Source organism: Felis catus, chromosome B4 (assembly GCF_018350175.1).
Source record: "Felis catus isolate Fca126 chromosome B4, F.catus_Fca126_mat1.0, whole genome shotgun sequence".
NCBI lineage: Eukaryota > Metazoa > Chordata > Mammalia > Carnivora > Felidae > Felis > Felis catus.
In genome coordinates, this window is record NC_058374.1 from 25,858,462 (window position 1) to 25,874,735 (window position 16,274).

Below are 16,274 nucleotides of genomic sequence, written 5' to 3' on the forward strand. Positions count from 1 at the left end.
AACTCTGGCTTCCCAGTAAGATGGAGGAGATGTGGGAGGGTGCCTGGGGGCTGGATGCTACACCCTCAGGAAGCACCCTCCCTCCTGCTGAAGGAGCCCTCTGCATTCCCAAATCTGCAAACAGAGCAGAGGGTTGAGTATCTGAAATCATCAGTTGATCTTGTGGAGCATTGATTTCCTGAAGCCTACAGACTTCTTGGCAGAAGTTCTCTGTATGGTTGTTTTGGATATCATTTACTACGGAATGTGTTTCTTTAATTTCTGTGACATAGAGATGTAGTATTAGAGGCTGGGACATTTTCTTGGACCATTGTAAATATTAGTTTGTGTTTTGTTGGACGGCTTCCTCTGAATGAGTCAATATATAAGCATCCATTCTATTCCAGGCAATGCCTGGATCCAGTGGTTTCAAAAATCTGTCCCTTTACTCTCATGAAAATTACAGTCTAGCAAGAAGGAGGTAAGTGGGTAGGTAATTAATACAGCGTGTTGAAGTTGTTAATAGGGCTAAAACGTCTGTGCACAGACTCAAGAAGACAGAAGGCTTCCAAAAGGAATGAATGAAGTCAGGTAGGTAGAGTGGTAGGGGCTGTAGAGAAGGCTTCATTCACGTGTATCAGGGTACTTGAAATTTGACATCACGTGTTCTCTCTTTCATTCCTCACTTCTGTCCTTCCTCATTTCTGTCTTCACAAATTTCCTATCATTGTCCTTCTGTTTTTTTTTTAATTTTTAATTTTTAATTTTTATTTATTTATTTAATGTTTATTTTTTGAGAGAGCAAGTTGGGGAGGGGCAGAGAAAGAGGGAGAGAGAGAATCCCAAGCAGGCTCCACGCTGTCAGCACAGAGCCAGATGCAGGGCTCAATCTCTCGAACCATGAGATCATGACCTAAAGCCAAAATCAAGAGTCAGATGCTTAACCTACTGAGCCACTCAGGCGCCCCCTGGTTTTTGTTTTTGTTTTTAATTCCTTCCTTCCTTTCAAACAGAATCACTTTCTTATTATCAGAAGTCATATTATTAACAATAAACAAAAGGAGGATAAGCAAATCTTCGCCAATAGCCCTCACCTAGGATTAAAAGTTCTCTGTTTAAAGTTGTCTTTAAAATTATTGCAGTAATCAGTGCCATGTATCAGAAAGACATAAATCCCCAAGGTCTTTGAATCATGGTACTCCTACCCTCAGCGCATAATTCTTATAGTTTGTTTAATAAAGAAATATGTCTTATTGTTTCAAACACTGCATACGTACCTTAAGGAAGCTAGATTTCCCTTTATGTGTCAAAATTTTAATCTTACCGAATTATCTATCACTAATTTTCTCAATTATCCTTAATTATCCTCATAATACACTTTAGAGCTAGTTAGTCCTACATATTGGATCTAGTTTTTATGGCTCTCAGTTTTCTATCCTAGCATCATCCTTAATTTTTTCCCCATTGTTCAGCAACTTGTCGACTAGACCAGACCAAGGATCTCAACAGAATGATTCATCTTTATTCTGTCTGGGTGCCTTCTGGTGTTGTCATTGCATTCCCCCCATCCCCACTATTGTCTTATGCTGAAAGTTAGGTCTAAACTTTTTTGGGTTCAGGTTAAACATTTTGGCTAGAATATACCATAGGGGATGGTTTGCAGTCTACTATGTGTCACGTCAGGAGATGTATTATTTGATAGCTCCACCATTCTTGGGGCCAAACTTGAGCACTGGATTTGGGTGATGAAAATCTGATCCCTCCATGAATGTACACTTACGTTTTCCTCCTGTGACTAGAAAGAAATCTTTGTGGTATTACTTTGGCACTCTGTGAATGTCAGATTCCCCATAAATCATGTACTTAATGCTTTTAACACTACCTGACAATCCTTGCCTCAGTCAGTAATTTCATTAGGGATCAACAATGATTAAAATCTAATTCAATCCTTCCTTTTCTCCTAATAGGTGACATTCTTGTATGAAGTAAATCTTTCTCTCATCAGGTGGGGTTGGGTTTGTTTTTGTTTGTTTGTTTTGTTTTGGTTACTCTGTAATATAGTCTAACTGGAGAGGCATAATTAATGTTTAATATTCCCCATTAGATACATGTGTTCAAAGGGAAAACCTTACTTAATTAACTGCCTCAAATGATAATATCTGACAGGGATTGGTGCCTTCCCATTTTTAAGTACCATTCTCTATTCATGGATTTTCATTGATTCATTCAGTGTCCTTACAACCTCGAAACACTTTTGGTCTCAAAAGTTATAAGTTGAGTAATTCAGCATCAGTTGTTTTACACTGCAGTGTTCTTTAAAAGAAACAGATACAGCCAATTCTACAATTTTACGAATGTTTTGAAAAAATGAGATTGACAAGATGGTGAAAATCCCTTTCACTACACATGATGAGCCACCTGGCTCAGAGTATGCCCTCCACCAGTTGTAGTGTGTGAAGTTCAGTCTGTCAGCCTCACAAGATTAAAATGAATTTACTCTTGGAAAAATGGAGTTACTGAGACTGAAAGGGAGGCACCATTTCAGTAACTGTTCACTTGCACCAGAATCAAGGTAAGATGTCTCTATTTGGGGACTTTTTCTTTTTTATGTAACAACACAGATATTGGACTTTAGATTTTTTTCTTTTTTTTTTTTAAAATGAGTTGATAAATGGCTAAGTACTGGCTTAATGGCACAGTTAATTCTCTAGCACATACATTAAAAGAGGCGTGTATTTCTTTCCTTATTATACTGTCTTCTACAGTGAAGTTAAACCCAGAAGAACATGAAAATGATAAATGTGTATGAGCAGGTACATGTGAGCATGTGCAGACACACACACACACACACACACACACAGATATATTATTTAAAAACAATTTTTTTTTTTAATTTTAGAGAGAGAGTGTGAGCAGAGGAGAGGGGCAGAGAGCGAGCGAGAGAGAGAGAGAGAAAGAGAATCTTATGTAGGGTCCACGCTACATAAGCACAGAGCCCAACGCAGGCCTTCATCCCATGACCCTGGGATCAAGATTGGAGCTAAAATTAAGAGTCAGACACTCAACTGACTTAGCCGCCCAAGTACCCCAGAAAGACGTATTATTAAATTGTAGAGTTCCCAACTGTCTTGGCTTTAACATTGAAAGTCTCGTGTTTCAGTAAACACTCCAGTCCCAGGCAAAACGGGATGGTTGGTGACCTGAAAATTGCCAGGTAAAAACAGCATGGAATTCAGCAACAGATCTCTGTTCTTTAAAATTATTTTAAATGTTTATTTGTGTTTGAGAGAGAGAGACAGGGTGTGAGCAGGGGAGAGGCAGAGAGAGAGGGAAGCACAGAGCCCAACGCGGGGCTTAACCTCACGAACCGTGACCACGACCTGAGCTGAAGTCAGATACTTTGACTGAGCCACCCAGGCACCCCTGAATCTTCCTATTCTTGACTGAGACATTTAATTTTTTTTATTTTTTACCTTTATTTATTTTTGATAGAGACAGAGCACAAGTGGGGGAGGGGCAGAGAGAGAAGGAGACACAGAATCCAAAGCAGGCTCCAGGCTCCAAGCTGTCAGCACAGAGCCCGACGCGGGGCTCGAACTCACAAACGGCAAGATCATGACCTGAGCCGAAGTCGGACGCTTAACTGACTGAGCCACCCAGGTGCCCCTTGACTGAGACATTTAATAAGGCCTTTAATTCAGTCATGAATTGATGTGTCAAACTGGCGGGAAGATAACTTATTAAGTACGTAAGAATATGAATTCAAAGAAGTATCAGGAATGCACTAAAAGTCTTTAAAACTGCTAGTTATGAAAGGGATCAAGAATCTTACTACCTATGTTTTCTTCAGAAGAGGTAACATAATTGCCAGTATTTCTGAATAGTTCAGCTAAAGCTTAGAAAGGAGAATGGTGGAAGGTACAATGTGCTTGAGTTGATTTTCAGTTTGGAATTTTACAGAGACTATTCATTGAATGTCAAGGTGAAAAGGACCTTGAGGAATTATAGAATCTATCTTTCCACATCTAGTCAAGGCCACAACTAGATCATGATGGGATTATACCCAATATATTTTTAAATACTCTTAAAAAAGGATATTCCGTTGTTAATTTTATGCGTTATCCCAAACTCTCATCCTTTATAAAGGTCAGATTTTTTGTTTCTGGTTGATGGTAAAAATTGTGAACAGCCAAAACCCATTCTTTGACAAAGGTTAGAAGATTATTTTTCAATTTTCTTTTTTAAGTATTTTAATTCTAGAAGCTTTCAACTTTTCTTCAAAGTTTGTACTTTTAAGCCTTTAGTTATATCTGTGTTCTCCTCCAAATCCCTAAAGCATACATTTGGGTATGCTAACCAGCATAAAAAAAATACAAGTTTTTGTATTCTTTAAATTATAGCCGTCATGAAACTGTCATATTTGTAGTGAAAATAGTATTATATAATAATCTGTGTTTTAGAGTCTTAATAATTTGATGTTTCAAGAAATCAAATCATTAGTTTAATAGACTGCAGGATCTCCAAATGGTTTTACAGATATGATAATAATACCTTATTGTTAAGGATTTGGACTGAAATCTCATTCTTCATCCTCAGGAACAGAGAGATAAGCCTAATCCTAGGTGCTTTTGAGTTAAAAAAAAATTCCTTTGAGATCATAAAAGGGAAAGAATGTGATCCTATGAGACATATATTTTATTTTAGTTCTTTTTCTGGTTTCCAGATATTTGACCTGAGTTATTGTGTTTGGTGGGTAGATTAAGAATACAGAAATATTTTATTTAGGTTGTTGAGTTTTTTAAGATTGAAAGAGCTAACAGAAGTTAAAGGATATTTGCTACTTGATACCAGTGCAGGAGAATTAAAAAGCAGTATTTTAAACTTGAACGTGCATGCGAAGTCACCTGGAGGATCTTATTAAAATCAGCTTATGATTCAGTGTAGCACAAGATTCTGCATTCCTAACTAGCTCCTAGGTGGTGCTGATGACCTAAGGACCATACTTTTTTTTCCTCTTTCTTTCTTTCTTTCTTTCTTTCTTTCTTTCTTTCTTTCTTTCTTTCTTTCTTTCTTTCTTTCTTTTGCTTAATTGAAGTATAGCTGACACACAATGTTACGTTAGTTTCAGGTGCAGAGCATAGTGATTTGGCAACTGTATACGTTATGCTGTGTTCACCACAAGTGTAACTACCGTCTGTCGCCATACAACACTACTTCAGTATCATTGACTGTATTCCCTATGATGTGACTTCCATCCTTGTGATTTATTCATTCCCTACGTGGAAACCTGTACCTCTACTCCCCTTCACCCAATTGCCCTTCCCCCAACTGTCCTTCCCTCTGGCAACCATCAGTTTGTTTTCTGTATTTATGGGTCTGTTTTTGCTTTTTTGTTTGTTTGCCTTTGTTTTGTCTTTTTAAGGACCATGCTTTGAATAGCAAGTTTGTAAAGAGCTTAGCTATAGCTTAGTTCAGACTTTCTCTTGTTAACCTGGAAAGACAAATAGTACCCACTGTGATACTCTCTTTATAGGAAGTGATGGGGACATGGATAGGGATGGAAAAACTACTTCAATGGTATTGTTGGTATGGAGAAGTATTTGTAAAAACTAATTAAGAAAGTTATTTCTGGGGGCGCCTGAGTGGCTCAGTCAGCTGGGCGTCTGACTTTGGCTCAGGTCATGATCTCGTGGTTTGTGAGTTTGAGCCCCACATCGGGCTCTGTGCTGACAGCTGGGAGCCTGGAGCCTGCTTCAGATTCTGTGTCTCTCTCTCTCTCTGCCCCTCCCCTGCTCACTCTCTGTGTCTCTCTGTCTCTCAATAATAAATAAACCTTAAAAAAATTTTTTTAAAGAAAGCTATTTCTGGGGCGCCTGGGTGGCTTGGTCGGTTGAGTGTCCGATTTTGGCTCAGGTCATGATCTCACACTCTGTGAGTTCGAGCCTCATGCCAGGCTCTGTGCTGACAGCTCAGAGCCTGGAGTATGCTTCAGATTCTGTGTCTCCCCCTCTCTCTGCCCCTCCCCTGCTCATGCTCTGTCTCTCTCTGTCTCAAAAATAAATTTAAAAAAAATAAAAAAAAAATAAAAAAAAAGAAAGCTATTTCTGTAACACAGTGACTAGACTATGATGTAAATATGAGTACTATATATAATAACAGATTATCCTATAATTGCTGAGTGTTTTAGTTATGAATTTTTAATTTATACTTTATAAGTAGATTTAGATTTGTTTTACTCTCCTTTGATGAAATTAATTTTTCATATCATGCATATATCAAATTACCTTCTACAAAGGAAGTTCATTTACAGAAATGAGGTATTGCAAATTTAAACCAAATACATTTTTTTACCTTGTAACTAGAGTTGACATTTAGATTATTTGAGCCAAACCCTGATAGCCTTATTTCATGTAGTGGCTACTTCAATTCATGGTCATTTATTATTTCAGTAAAAATTATTTATTGAGCAGCTCCTTATTTATTTCCTGTGCTTTTTGAATCTTTGCCTGATCTGTTAGGATTATTTGATTGGGATTAACAGAAAAAGCCTAAATCAAAATGGTTCAACCTAGATAATAGTTTACCTACCTATTTCTTATATGTCCAGGGATCCAACCTGACATTCCAAGATATCAAAGATCTAGTCATCTCCTGTCTTGTTACTTCTCCAAGGCATGACTTTCTGTCCTGAGATTATTATCTGGTCCAAGATGGCTGCTGGAGTTTCAGTCATTGTGACCCCATTCCGGTAAGCAGAAAGGGAGAACAGGAGGAAGAAGTACATGCTTCTTCCACCCCCACATTACTTCTCTTTGTATCTCACAGATCACATTTAATCACATGACTGCACTTAGCTGCAAGGAGAGCTGGGAAATGCAATCTTTATTCCAAGTGGCCATGGTGGCCATCTACAAAATTTAGGATACTATTACTTTGGAAGAGGGGTTGGCAAACTATGACCCGCAGGCCAAATCTGACCACTGCTTATTTTTGTAAGTAAAATTTTATTAAGTCATAACCATGCCCATTCATTTACGTAATGTCTGTTGTTTCTTTCACACTATAATGGCAGAGCTGAGTAGTTGTGAAAGGAAACATACAGGCCACAAAATCTAAACTATTTTCTGTCTGGTCCTTTACCGAAAATGTTTACTGATCCCTGCTATGAAGGAAAAGGAAGACAAACCTGCAGCTTCTGTTACATATTTTAGGCTATTTTTCCTTCCTCTCTCAACTTTAGCTCATTTATAAAAACCAGTAGCTTCTACAAAATGCTAAAAAAAAATAGGGCTTAAGTGAGAATTGCACTTATCCTGGAGGTTGAGTAGACTATTTGAGTAAATTACTCAAATGTTCCCACATGGTATTTTTCTTTATTTTATCAATAAGATTTATAACTGTTCCACATTTTGGCCTTGTATCAGTCAGGATTTAATTGATGTAAACAGAATCTATTCTAGCTAGTTTAATCAGGAAGGAATTACAGGATATTAAACAACATAGGAAATCATTAAGAGCTTAAGACTGGGGACAAGAGAGGTGTAAATAGGTAAATTCTAGGTAGATTTTTTTGGAAACGACTCCCTAAGTGCACTACAAAGTGGGACCACCAAAAAAGCTTCCATGTCTCGTCCCTGATCAGGGAGCTACTGGCTCCAGAACACCACCACCCTGTGTCATTGTCAAGAATTGCCATAATGAAGAAGCCACCACTTCTGCTGGTTCCAGAACTATGTGTCACACAAGCAGCCTCAAGGTCCTGCACTGTGCCTCTGATACCCATTGATCTTGTGTGTGGACACTGCAGCATCTGCTGAGGGTGGCATGAAAAACTTCAGATGTCTCTGTGAGGAGGCTTGCCAGAAGAAATGGCAAAACAGCTGAGGCAAGGCCTCTACCTTACTCCCAAATGCCAAATCTGCTGCAGAGTGCATCTGATTTGCCAAACCTAGATCACATTCAGAATCCAAGCTGCAAGGTAGTCTGGGAAATGTACCTCTTAAGTTTCTAGTCTCCATAGCCTGAGGAGACTAGAAAAAGACTAGAAAAAGGGTGGAATGAATGGTAGGCACCAATACTTGCCCTGTTCTAGAACAGAAACAACATCTATATGGAATGATGTCCTTTTTTCTTGATTATGGAAAGTCAGTATATCGACAATCTTCCTGAACTTGGTCAGATCATGAAAGTGTTATTTCTCAGAAGTATACCAGAATGAGGCAATATTAAAGTTTGTGTATTTATTTTGAGAGAGAGAGAGAGAGCAGGGGAGGGGCAGAGACAGAGGGGGAGAGAGAATCCCAAGCAGGCTCTGCACAGGCAGCACAGAGCCTGACGTGGGGCTTGAACTCACAAACCATGACATCATGACCTGAGCCACAACCAAGAGTCAGACGCTTTCCTGACTGAGTCACCCAGGCGCCTCCAGAATGATCATTTGTATTTTTTGTATGGGTGCCTTCACATATATATATTTTTAGCATTCTTCTGGTAAAATATCCCTTGGAAACATTATATGTAAGTAAATAAATAAATAGTTGCTCTCATCAAAGCAGCAACAGGGCCTGTTCCAGAAAGTGTGTGCTCCCTGTATATTCCAGATGCTTGCTTATGTTTTCCAGACTCCCTTGAACTTAGGTTAACACCATGTGACTGCATTCCTGCCAATGAAACATGTCACACTTAGCTGGTCCTAAAACCCCTGTGGACCCTCCATTTCTCTCTTCCCCATTGCAGCAAGAGTGGCGTCCATGTATTGATAAAGTAGCATCACACCATAACAGCTGGACCCTAGACTTACCAGATAGAAGAGAAGAGAAGGCATTTTGCCCTACACTGGTGTTTGTGGGGAGAGAAATAAACACTTGCATGATGCCGCTGAGATCATATGTCATCACGACATAGCGTGTCTCTCTTGACAATATGGGCCTGAAGTCTTGTAGTCCCCACCTCTCATCCCTCCACTGCCAGCCTCTCACTGCCTCTCCTTTTCTCTCTGCTTTCTACCCACCTCCTAAGACAGCTTCACGTAGCTATTTTGGGGGGCACAGTTTGTAAACCATTACTTTAGGCTTTTCAATACCCTTTCCTCTGGTTTTGGAATGTAAACAGTTGTATAAAAAATGAGTATTACTTTTCAGGTAAATGAGGATGGGGAAGGCAGGTGCTGATCTCTTACTGCACTTTATTGAGAACAGCTCTGAATTTATGTTTTACAGACAGAATTCCCACTGTTCAGAAAGAGTATGAAAACTATCATATTCAGGTTTTTAAGTTATTATATATGGAATCCAGCTTTTACTGGAAACAGCATTGTTTGTCAAAGTGATACAATTGGATATCATTTGAATCTGACTTTTCCATAAAAATGATGTTAATTAACATAGGCACTAAGGGTCCTGACTGAAAGCCCAGTTTCTGAAATAAAAACTACTACAGACAGTATATTTAACCAGCTGGAAATAGTGTGTTTGATTAGCGATAGAAATAAAGTTGTATTATTCAAATAAATGGGAACTGTATTAACCAATCACAGAACATTTTATTTAATAAAGAACATTGTCATAGTACACTGTAACTAATCAGCAATCTCAACAGAGTACACAAAATTCAGAAGGACTTCTAAGAAAGAATGGCAGATTTGGGGGCTGGGGGGAACAGACCTATTGCATGACTCATCCAGGAATTTGAAGACTTTCTTTTCCTCATCAAACATTTCCTTGTAATAACCTTAGGCATCAGAGGTCAAGCAGTTGACCTTACTGATACATTGGGCGTCAGACTTCTCTCTTGTGTTCCATGGTGTCGATGCATGTCTAGAAGGTCAGGAGAAAAAAAACGTGAGTGGACTGAATATGGATCTCTCTGTTTTTGCAAAGTGAGCTTCTAATCCATTCAGGCCTCAGCTCAGATGTCACCTCTTCAGGGAGATCTTCCCTGACCACCTTATCTGAAACAGATGTATCTTCCTCCCCTATCACTTTCCAGGCTTCACTCACTTTACCTTATTTTCTTCATACCACTACTCACTAATTGAAACTATGTTGGTTTTTTTTTCCCATTTCTTCACTAGCATTTAAGCTCCATGAAGGGAGAGCTTTTAACACCATCGTAACTCCAACAAATACATTGCCTGGTACATTACGTAGTAAGTATTCAATATTTTTTCAGTTTCTCTGCCAGAAACAAGAGGGGGATTTTCTCTGATCTTTGCTATGAGAACGTGGTAAGGCTCTTGGAGGTAAAACTCATAAAAGTGCCACCCACCTTCCCAAGGCTGGATCCCACTCTGGAGTTTTTAATTCTCAAACTTGTCAGCACATTGCCTCCAGGATTTGTCAATTACAATTTAGGTTTCCTACCCTGGTGCTGGGTCTCTAGGTGGTTTTTCCTGGTGGGATTCACCTGTCTGTCCATAATTCTGGGGGCAGAGTTTTGTCCTGTGACCTCAGTTCTCTAATGGATCCCAGATGACTTGTTAATTTCAGTTTATTTAGCTTTTTTTTTTTGTATGGATAGGAGAAATGACTTCTAAACTACTTACATGCTGGACTGTAAATTGGAAACCATTTGCTAATATTTAATAAATAAGTGAATAAATGCTATTGAGAATGTATAGCTATCAGCTGGTTCACTACAATTGGTCCAGTTTTGCAAATCGGAACTTTGTTTTAATCAATTACAACACAATGATACAGGAGGAGATGAATCTTCATAGCAGTGAATGGCACTTCTCTGATGATTGAACTTTTTTTACTACATCGGATTGTTTGCATAGTACAGAGAGTTGTATATAAAAGTTACATTATCCATTAATCAATAATTCCTTAAACTGGGGTGCTTGGGTGGCTCAGGGGTTCAGCATCCAGACTCTTGGTTTCAGTTCAGGTCGTGATCTCATGGTTCATGAGTTCAACCCTTCCTTAGGCTCTGCTCTGACAGCACACACACACCACACACACACACACACACACACACACACACACACACACACACACACATGCACTCTCTGTCTCTGTCTCTCTCTCTCTCTCAAAATAAATAAGTAAAACATTAAAAAAATAATTCCTTAAACAGAAAGCAACATATTCTAAATGTATGGATTATAGTACAGGCTAAGTTACAATAACAAATACTTCCATAAGTCACTGGTTCAGACATAAAAGTGTATTTCTCTCCCATGCAGTCTGAAAGGATGTGGTTTCCCAGGTTGGGTGGGCAAAAGATCAGGTAGAGACCCAGGCTGAATTTAAAGAGAATATATAATGTGGATGCTGGCTGTTTAGTTAGGAAGGACTACATATGATCCAAATATAAAGTGTGTACATGTGTGTGTATATGGGGTTCAGATGAATCAATTTTAGCATAGCATTCTGTTTGAAGAATATATAGTCCTGTAGCCCAAAATGAATTAAAAGACATTTTAATATTTTATATGCATTTCTCAAGGACTGTTAGGGAGATCTGTGCCATAATCCATAACAATACTTTAAAAGATATCATCTCTCTTCCACACTTCTTTCATACTCTGTATTTGTTCCAGAGTCTTCTTGAAATCCCCCAATTCCCCTGACCCCCACCTTTTCTCGCTTTTCTGTCTTCTTTCCTCCTGCCTCCACCTCAAGCTCTTTCTTATTGAGATCAATTTAGAATTGAACTTCTTTTTTATGGTTTCATTTCTGCTTTGCTCATTATCTGGATTCTCCACAAGAAAGAACCCAGGGCTGACCCAGAAAGCAAATCTCTTTTCCCTTTTTCTTCAAGCATCTTTGGCCCAGTTGCTCTCCCTGTCTTCTAGTTTTGCGTTACAAAAACACCAAGAACTAGACTGGCAAAAAAAAAAAAGAATTGCTTACGGTGGTGGGGGGAAGGGTAGAATCTGCACGGACAGGAATGGGGAGGCCATGAATACTTACGCGTTAAAACGTCTTGTTTCCATCACACATATATCATTAAGAGCTCAAGTGAGGATAATGTGCACCGCTGTAACTCCAAAACAGATGGAAAATCTCTCAGTTTAAAAATATTCACAAAGCTGGATTTATACAGATGTTCCACCTGAAGGGAGAGCTGAACAAATTAATGCTCACAGTGGACTATGAAAGTCTAATCTATAAAGTGAAAAGGGAAGGGAAGGAAACTGAAAATTACTGAGCACTTACTCAAGTATTGTGTTAAGCTCTTTAAACAATGTCATGTCATTTAAAACCCCCCATAACCCTTCAGATCAGTGTTCTCGGCTTGGGGATATATACTATTCTCAGTAGAACACGAGTGGTGAGATTTTAAAGTGCTTGTGTTTTCATACCAAAAATAACATGAAAATGCTTAACACGATACAGCGTGAGTGCCTTATGATAAGCTTTTTTGATTGTCATGTAAGTGGCTGACATTAAGCTTTTGGTTGCTGAGCCATCCATTTCAAATATAACCATGTCAAACACCCAGCCGGCGGTGTTACACGGCCACTAGCTGAACAAGTAGATGAGGAGTTAGGGTGCCCCCACTTGGGAAGTCCCCTTTCCAGAAAGCCCTATATAACCTAGATAACTGACTGCTTGAGCGGTCCTGCTTTTTCCTCCCTGGACCCCAATTCCTGCCTTCTTATGTTCTAAATTCACCAAGAAAGAGTGAACCCAAGAAAACCCACACTTGGACCCAGTAATGTCAAAGCCCCAGGTCCACGGTCCCTCCCTCTCTCTCTATGACCTCGTTATGTGGCCCTTGGACATGTTGTGTATCCTCCAGGACTTGTAATATTCCTCCCCGCCCCCCTCCCCCGCCCTGCCTCCCACCAAGTTCCCTTGTGGTTGTTGCTGAGGTGTGTCTTGTGTCTTCCAGTTGTAAGAACACAAAGTCTGGTTCAGCCACATCCACTGGCTCTGGTCAGGGGAAATGTCTATAGAAGGCTGCTGTAAGTAATATGGGCCCAGGTCATTGGCCTCGGGCGTTCCTGGCCCAACGTCTTAGTAACAATTAGGCTGACACTGACAGAAACACTGGGACATGTTCTAGATCATCAGGAGGATTATCTTATAATCAAATAATTATAACCAAAGAGTCACATAGTATCTCATTGCTACCTTAATTGAGGTAGACTAATGAAAAAGGCACAAAGTCAGACTTAATATGTAAATGATACGTGTATGCCAAGTAGAGGTCAAAAGACCTCATACTGTATGAAATGAATGATGACTTTGCAGGAGATCAAATTCAGAATTGGGCTAAGAGATTGAGACATCCCCTGGCATATGGTAGGACAGTCATATTCTAAAGAATGTGCATCGGGGCGCCTGGGTGGCGCAGTCGGTTAAGCGTCCGACTTCAGCCAGGTCACGATCTCGCGGTCCGTGAGTTCGAGCCCCGCGTCAGGCTCTGGGCTGATGGCTCAGAGCCTGGAGCCTGTTTCCGATTCTGTTCTCCCTCTCTCTCTGCCCCTCCCCCGTTCATGCTTTGTCTCTCTCTGTCCCAAAAATAAATAAATGTTGAAAAAAAAATTTAAAGAATGTGCATCACAGCAGTATTAACATTTGAACACTGATGTGGTTGAGGAAGAAAACATCATCACGTCGTTAATGCTGTTTCCTTGAGTTTTGTTGTTTTTACGAGTATTTTAACAAATTTACAAATATGTGTTAATTTATATCAGTGTGGTAAATTGGATTATTCTTCCCAATTTTTGTTTCTCTATTATACGATCATATGGCCAAGCTTGTGTCCTGTGACTTTTTGCTAGAGAAGGCAGAGCACCTTTTGCTACAGACGGCAGAATGGTATAGGGGACTGAGGGAAAAAAAGCAACCTGTTTAGGCGGCAACAAAACATTGGCGAAACTGCCGCTTTCAGTAACACAAAGGCAAAAAAAAAAAAAAACTGTACCTAATGGGCCCGTGGCATTGGACAAGGGGGTTCTCAATGAGAATGTTGATAATGTGAACAGGCTGCACTTTGCTGCATTTGAAAAGGTGGAACAAGAAAGTGATGAGCTCAGAAAAATTGGCCAGTTGCAGGTAAAACCGAGAAGGAATGTAGAGAGCCTAGAAATTCCAGAAGCTGTAAGGTTGATAAATAAAATTCTCATTTCCAATCAGTGAAAGATAATATTGAAAAATACCTTGTATCTAACAGACCTACTAAAATAGCCTCATGGAAATAACAAAATCCAGGCACCACCTCATTAAGACAAGCCTTAAGGCAATGTCTGGCAGTCGATACTTTCACCTGGACAAAATGACTTTGAGAAAAGTGGTTATGAACCCAAAGTACTTGTAATTAAGTCTAGAGAGAGACAAGCCTCACAAAAATTACAGTGTGGATTTTGGCACAAGGATTGGCCATAATTAACTGCATCAAAAATCCAACAGGCTTGTGAGAGCCCTGTTTGCAGAAGCACCGCCATGCTGGATTAAGAGGCTGACTTTGAGATGGATAAAAGAGCTCTGGGCTCCCAACTTTCTGCAAGTAGCAAGTAGACAAGAGAGCTGCTCATATTCTGCAGTTCTGTTTTCAGATGTGGCCCTGAAGGGTGGAAAAGGTGGGTCAGGCCTGAGGCAGAGCAGGGCTATGGAGAAAATGGGACTGGTGTGTTATTCCCAGGGAGCAGTGCTAGGGCTTAGTAAAGGACTGTTCCCTACCCTAGTGGGGAAACTGGCTAATACTTTCCTGTTTCAGAGTTCCTACGGACCAGGTGACCCCTATATGCCTCCCATTCTTTCCCTTTTCAAATAGGAGTATTTACTACTATTTCTCGTCCCTGTTTCCTGACAGTATGTTGGCATATAGGGTGACAGATTCCTTGTTTTTGTTTTAGCTTATAAATATCTGGATCAAGGAGAGCCACACCAATGCTCTGGTTTCTCTTCAGATCGCATAAATCTTTTGCCTTTTACTAAAGAAGAGCCACACCTGGCCCCAGTGTAAAGCACAGATCCTGAAGCTTGAGCCTGCTGCCATGATTGGATGAGACTTTTTACCTGTCTTGAGAGGCAGCAGGGAAGTACATCGCATCAGGGAGCAAAGTGAATAATTATTATTTGAAGGAGACTGTGGTGGATTGAACTATTGTTCTCAATTCTTCATATACTTCTTGTTAGAGATCTATTCATCCATGTACTTTGCCGTGAGACTTTGCCGTGTCTCCACTAGAGTCAGCTAAGGATATTTCCTTGCCCCACTGAGGCTGGACCTGGCTGGAATGTTAGTAAACACGATGAGGGTTAAATACGTGTGCATGATTTGGCGTGGCCTCTTCAGTCCTGTGATACATCATTAAAAAAAACAAACAAACAAACCCCCCCCAAAACCCAAGAGCCAAAAAACACCAAACAACAACAAAACAAACTCCCCCCTAGCCCCTGTAGCCTCTGATCTCAAAATGAAGACATGAGGAGAAGTGATTCTACTTGTAACCTCATACTAGTCCCCACCTAGTCCAGCTGACACCAGCCAAACCAAACAGTAAATAAAAACCCTACATATTTCATATGCAAGCGACTGAGATTTTGCGAGTTGTCAGTTATGCAGTTAGTATTAGTTGATTGATATAATTCACATAAGAGGTATAAGCACAAAGGACTCATACCTCATTTTATGTTTATACACAGCTCAGTAGCATTTTGAGTTAACAATAGGGTTCTTTTTTTTTTAAAGTTCTCCAAGGATTAATCAAGTTTTAGAAATTCTGCCTTAGGTAGTTCTGATTAAACCCATTCTATAGATGAGGACATGGAAGCAACTCAAGAGAGGTCGGTGGCTTTAGGGCATAGGGTCTGACGAGGGCTTGCCTGATTCCAACATAAAGATTTTTCTACTATCTGCCTTGCTGCCTCTTTTTATTAGTTTCAAATATTTTCCCTTTTGTTGAGGTGACTATTACAAGTAAAATTTGCTATCAGGTCATACAGAGATTAAAAGACAGAAAAGAATGTTTTCTTTCTTTCTTTTAAAATGTAATTTATCGTCGAATTGGTTTCCATACAACACCCAGTGCTCATCCCAACAAGTGCCCTCCTCCCTGCCCATCACCCACTTTCCTCTCTCCCTCACCCCTCATCTACTCTTGGTTTCTAAAAAGAACGATAGAAAGTAAAAAGATAAACTGCCAAATGCAGATGATGAAACCTGGCAGAATAGCCATAAGCAGAACTCTGAGCGTCCAAATCCTGTCAGATACTTTCACCATCAAGGGATTGCCGTACAAGGCTCATGTGTCCCTACTATTGCAGGCAAGAGCTGCTTTCAAAATATTTCCGGACTTGGGACCATCCACTAATAGGGCTGATGCTAACATCAAGAGT

General features: G+C 39.8%; 1 protein-coding gene and 1 long non-coding RNA gene across 3 annotated transcripts in view; one reads left to right on the forward strand and one right to left on the reverse strand.

Moving 5' to 3' along the window:
• LOC123386477 overlaps positions 1-16,274 on the forward strand; it is a 99,337-nt gene that overhangs the window by 13,464 nt on the left and 69,599 nt on the right. The window lies entirely within an intron of this gene.
• Positions 9,501-12,735, reverse strand: LOC123386481. The gene is made up of 2 exons (XR_006600375.1): positions 11,895-12,735; positions 9,501-9,794 (listed from the first exon to the last, which is right to left on the reverse strand). It is a non-coding gene; the product is annotated as an uncharacterized LOC123386481 (long non-coding RNA).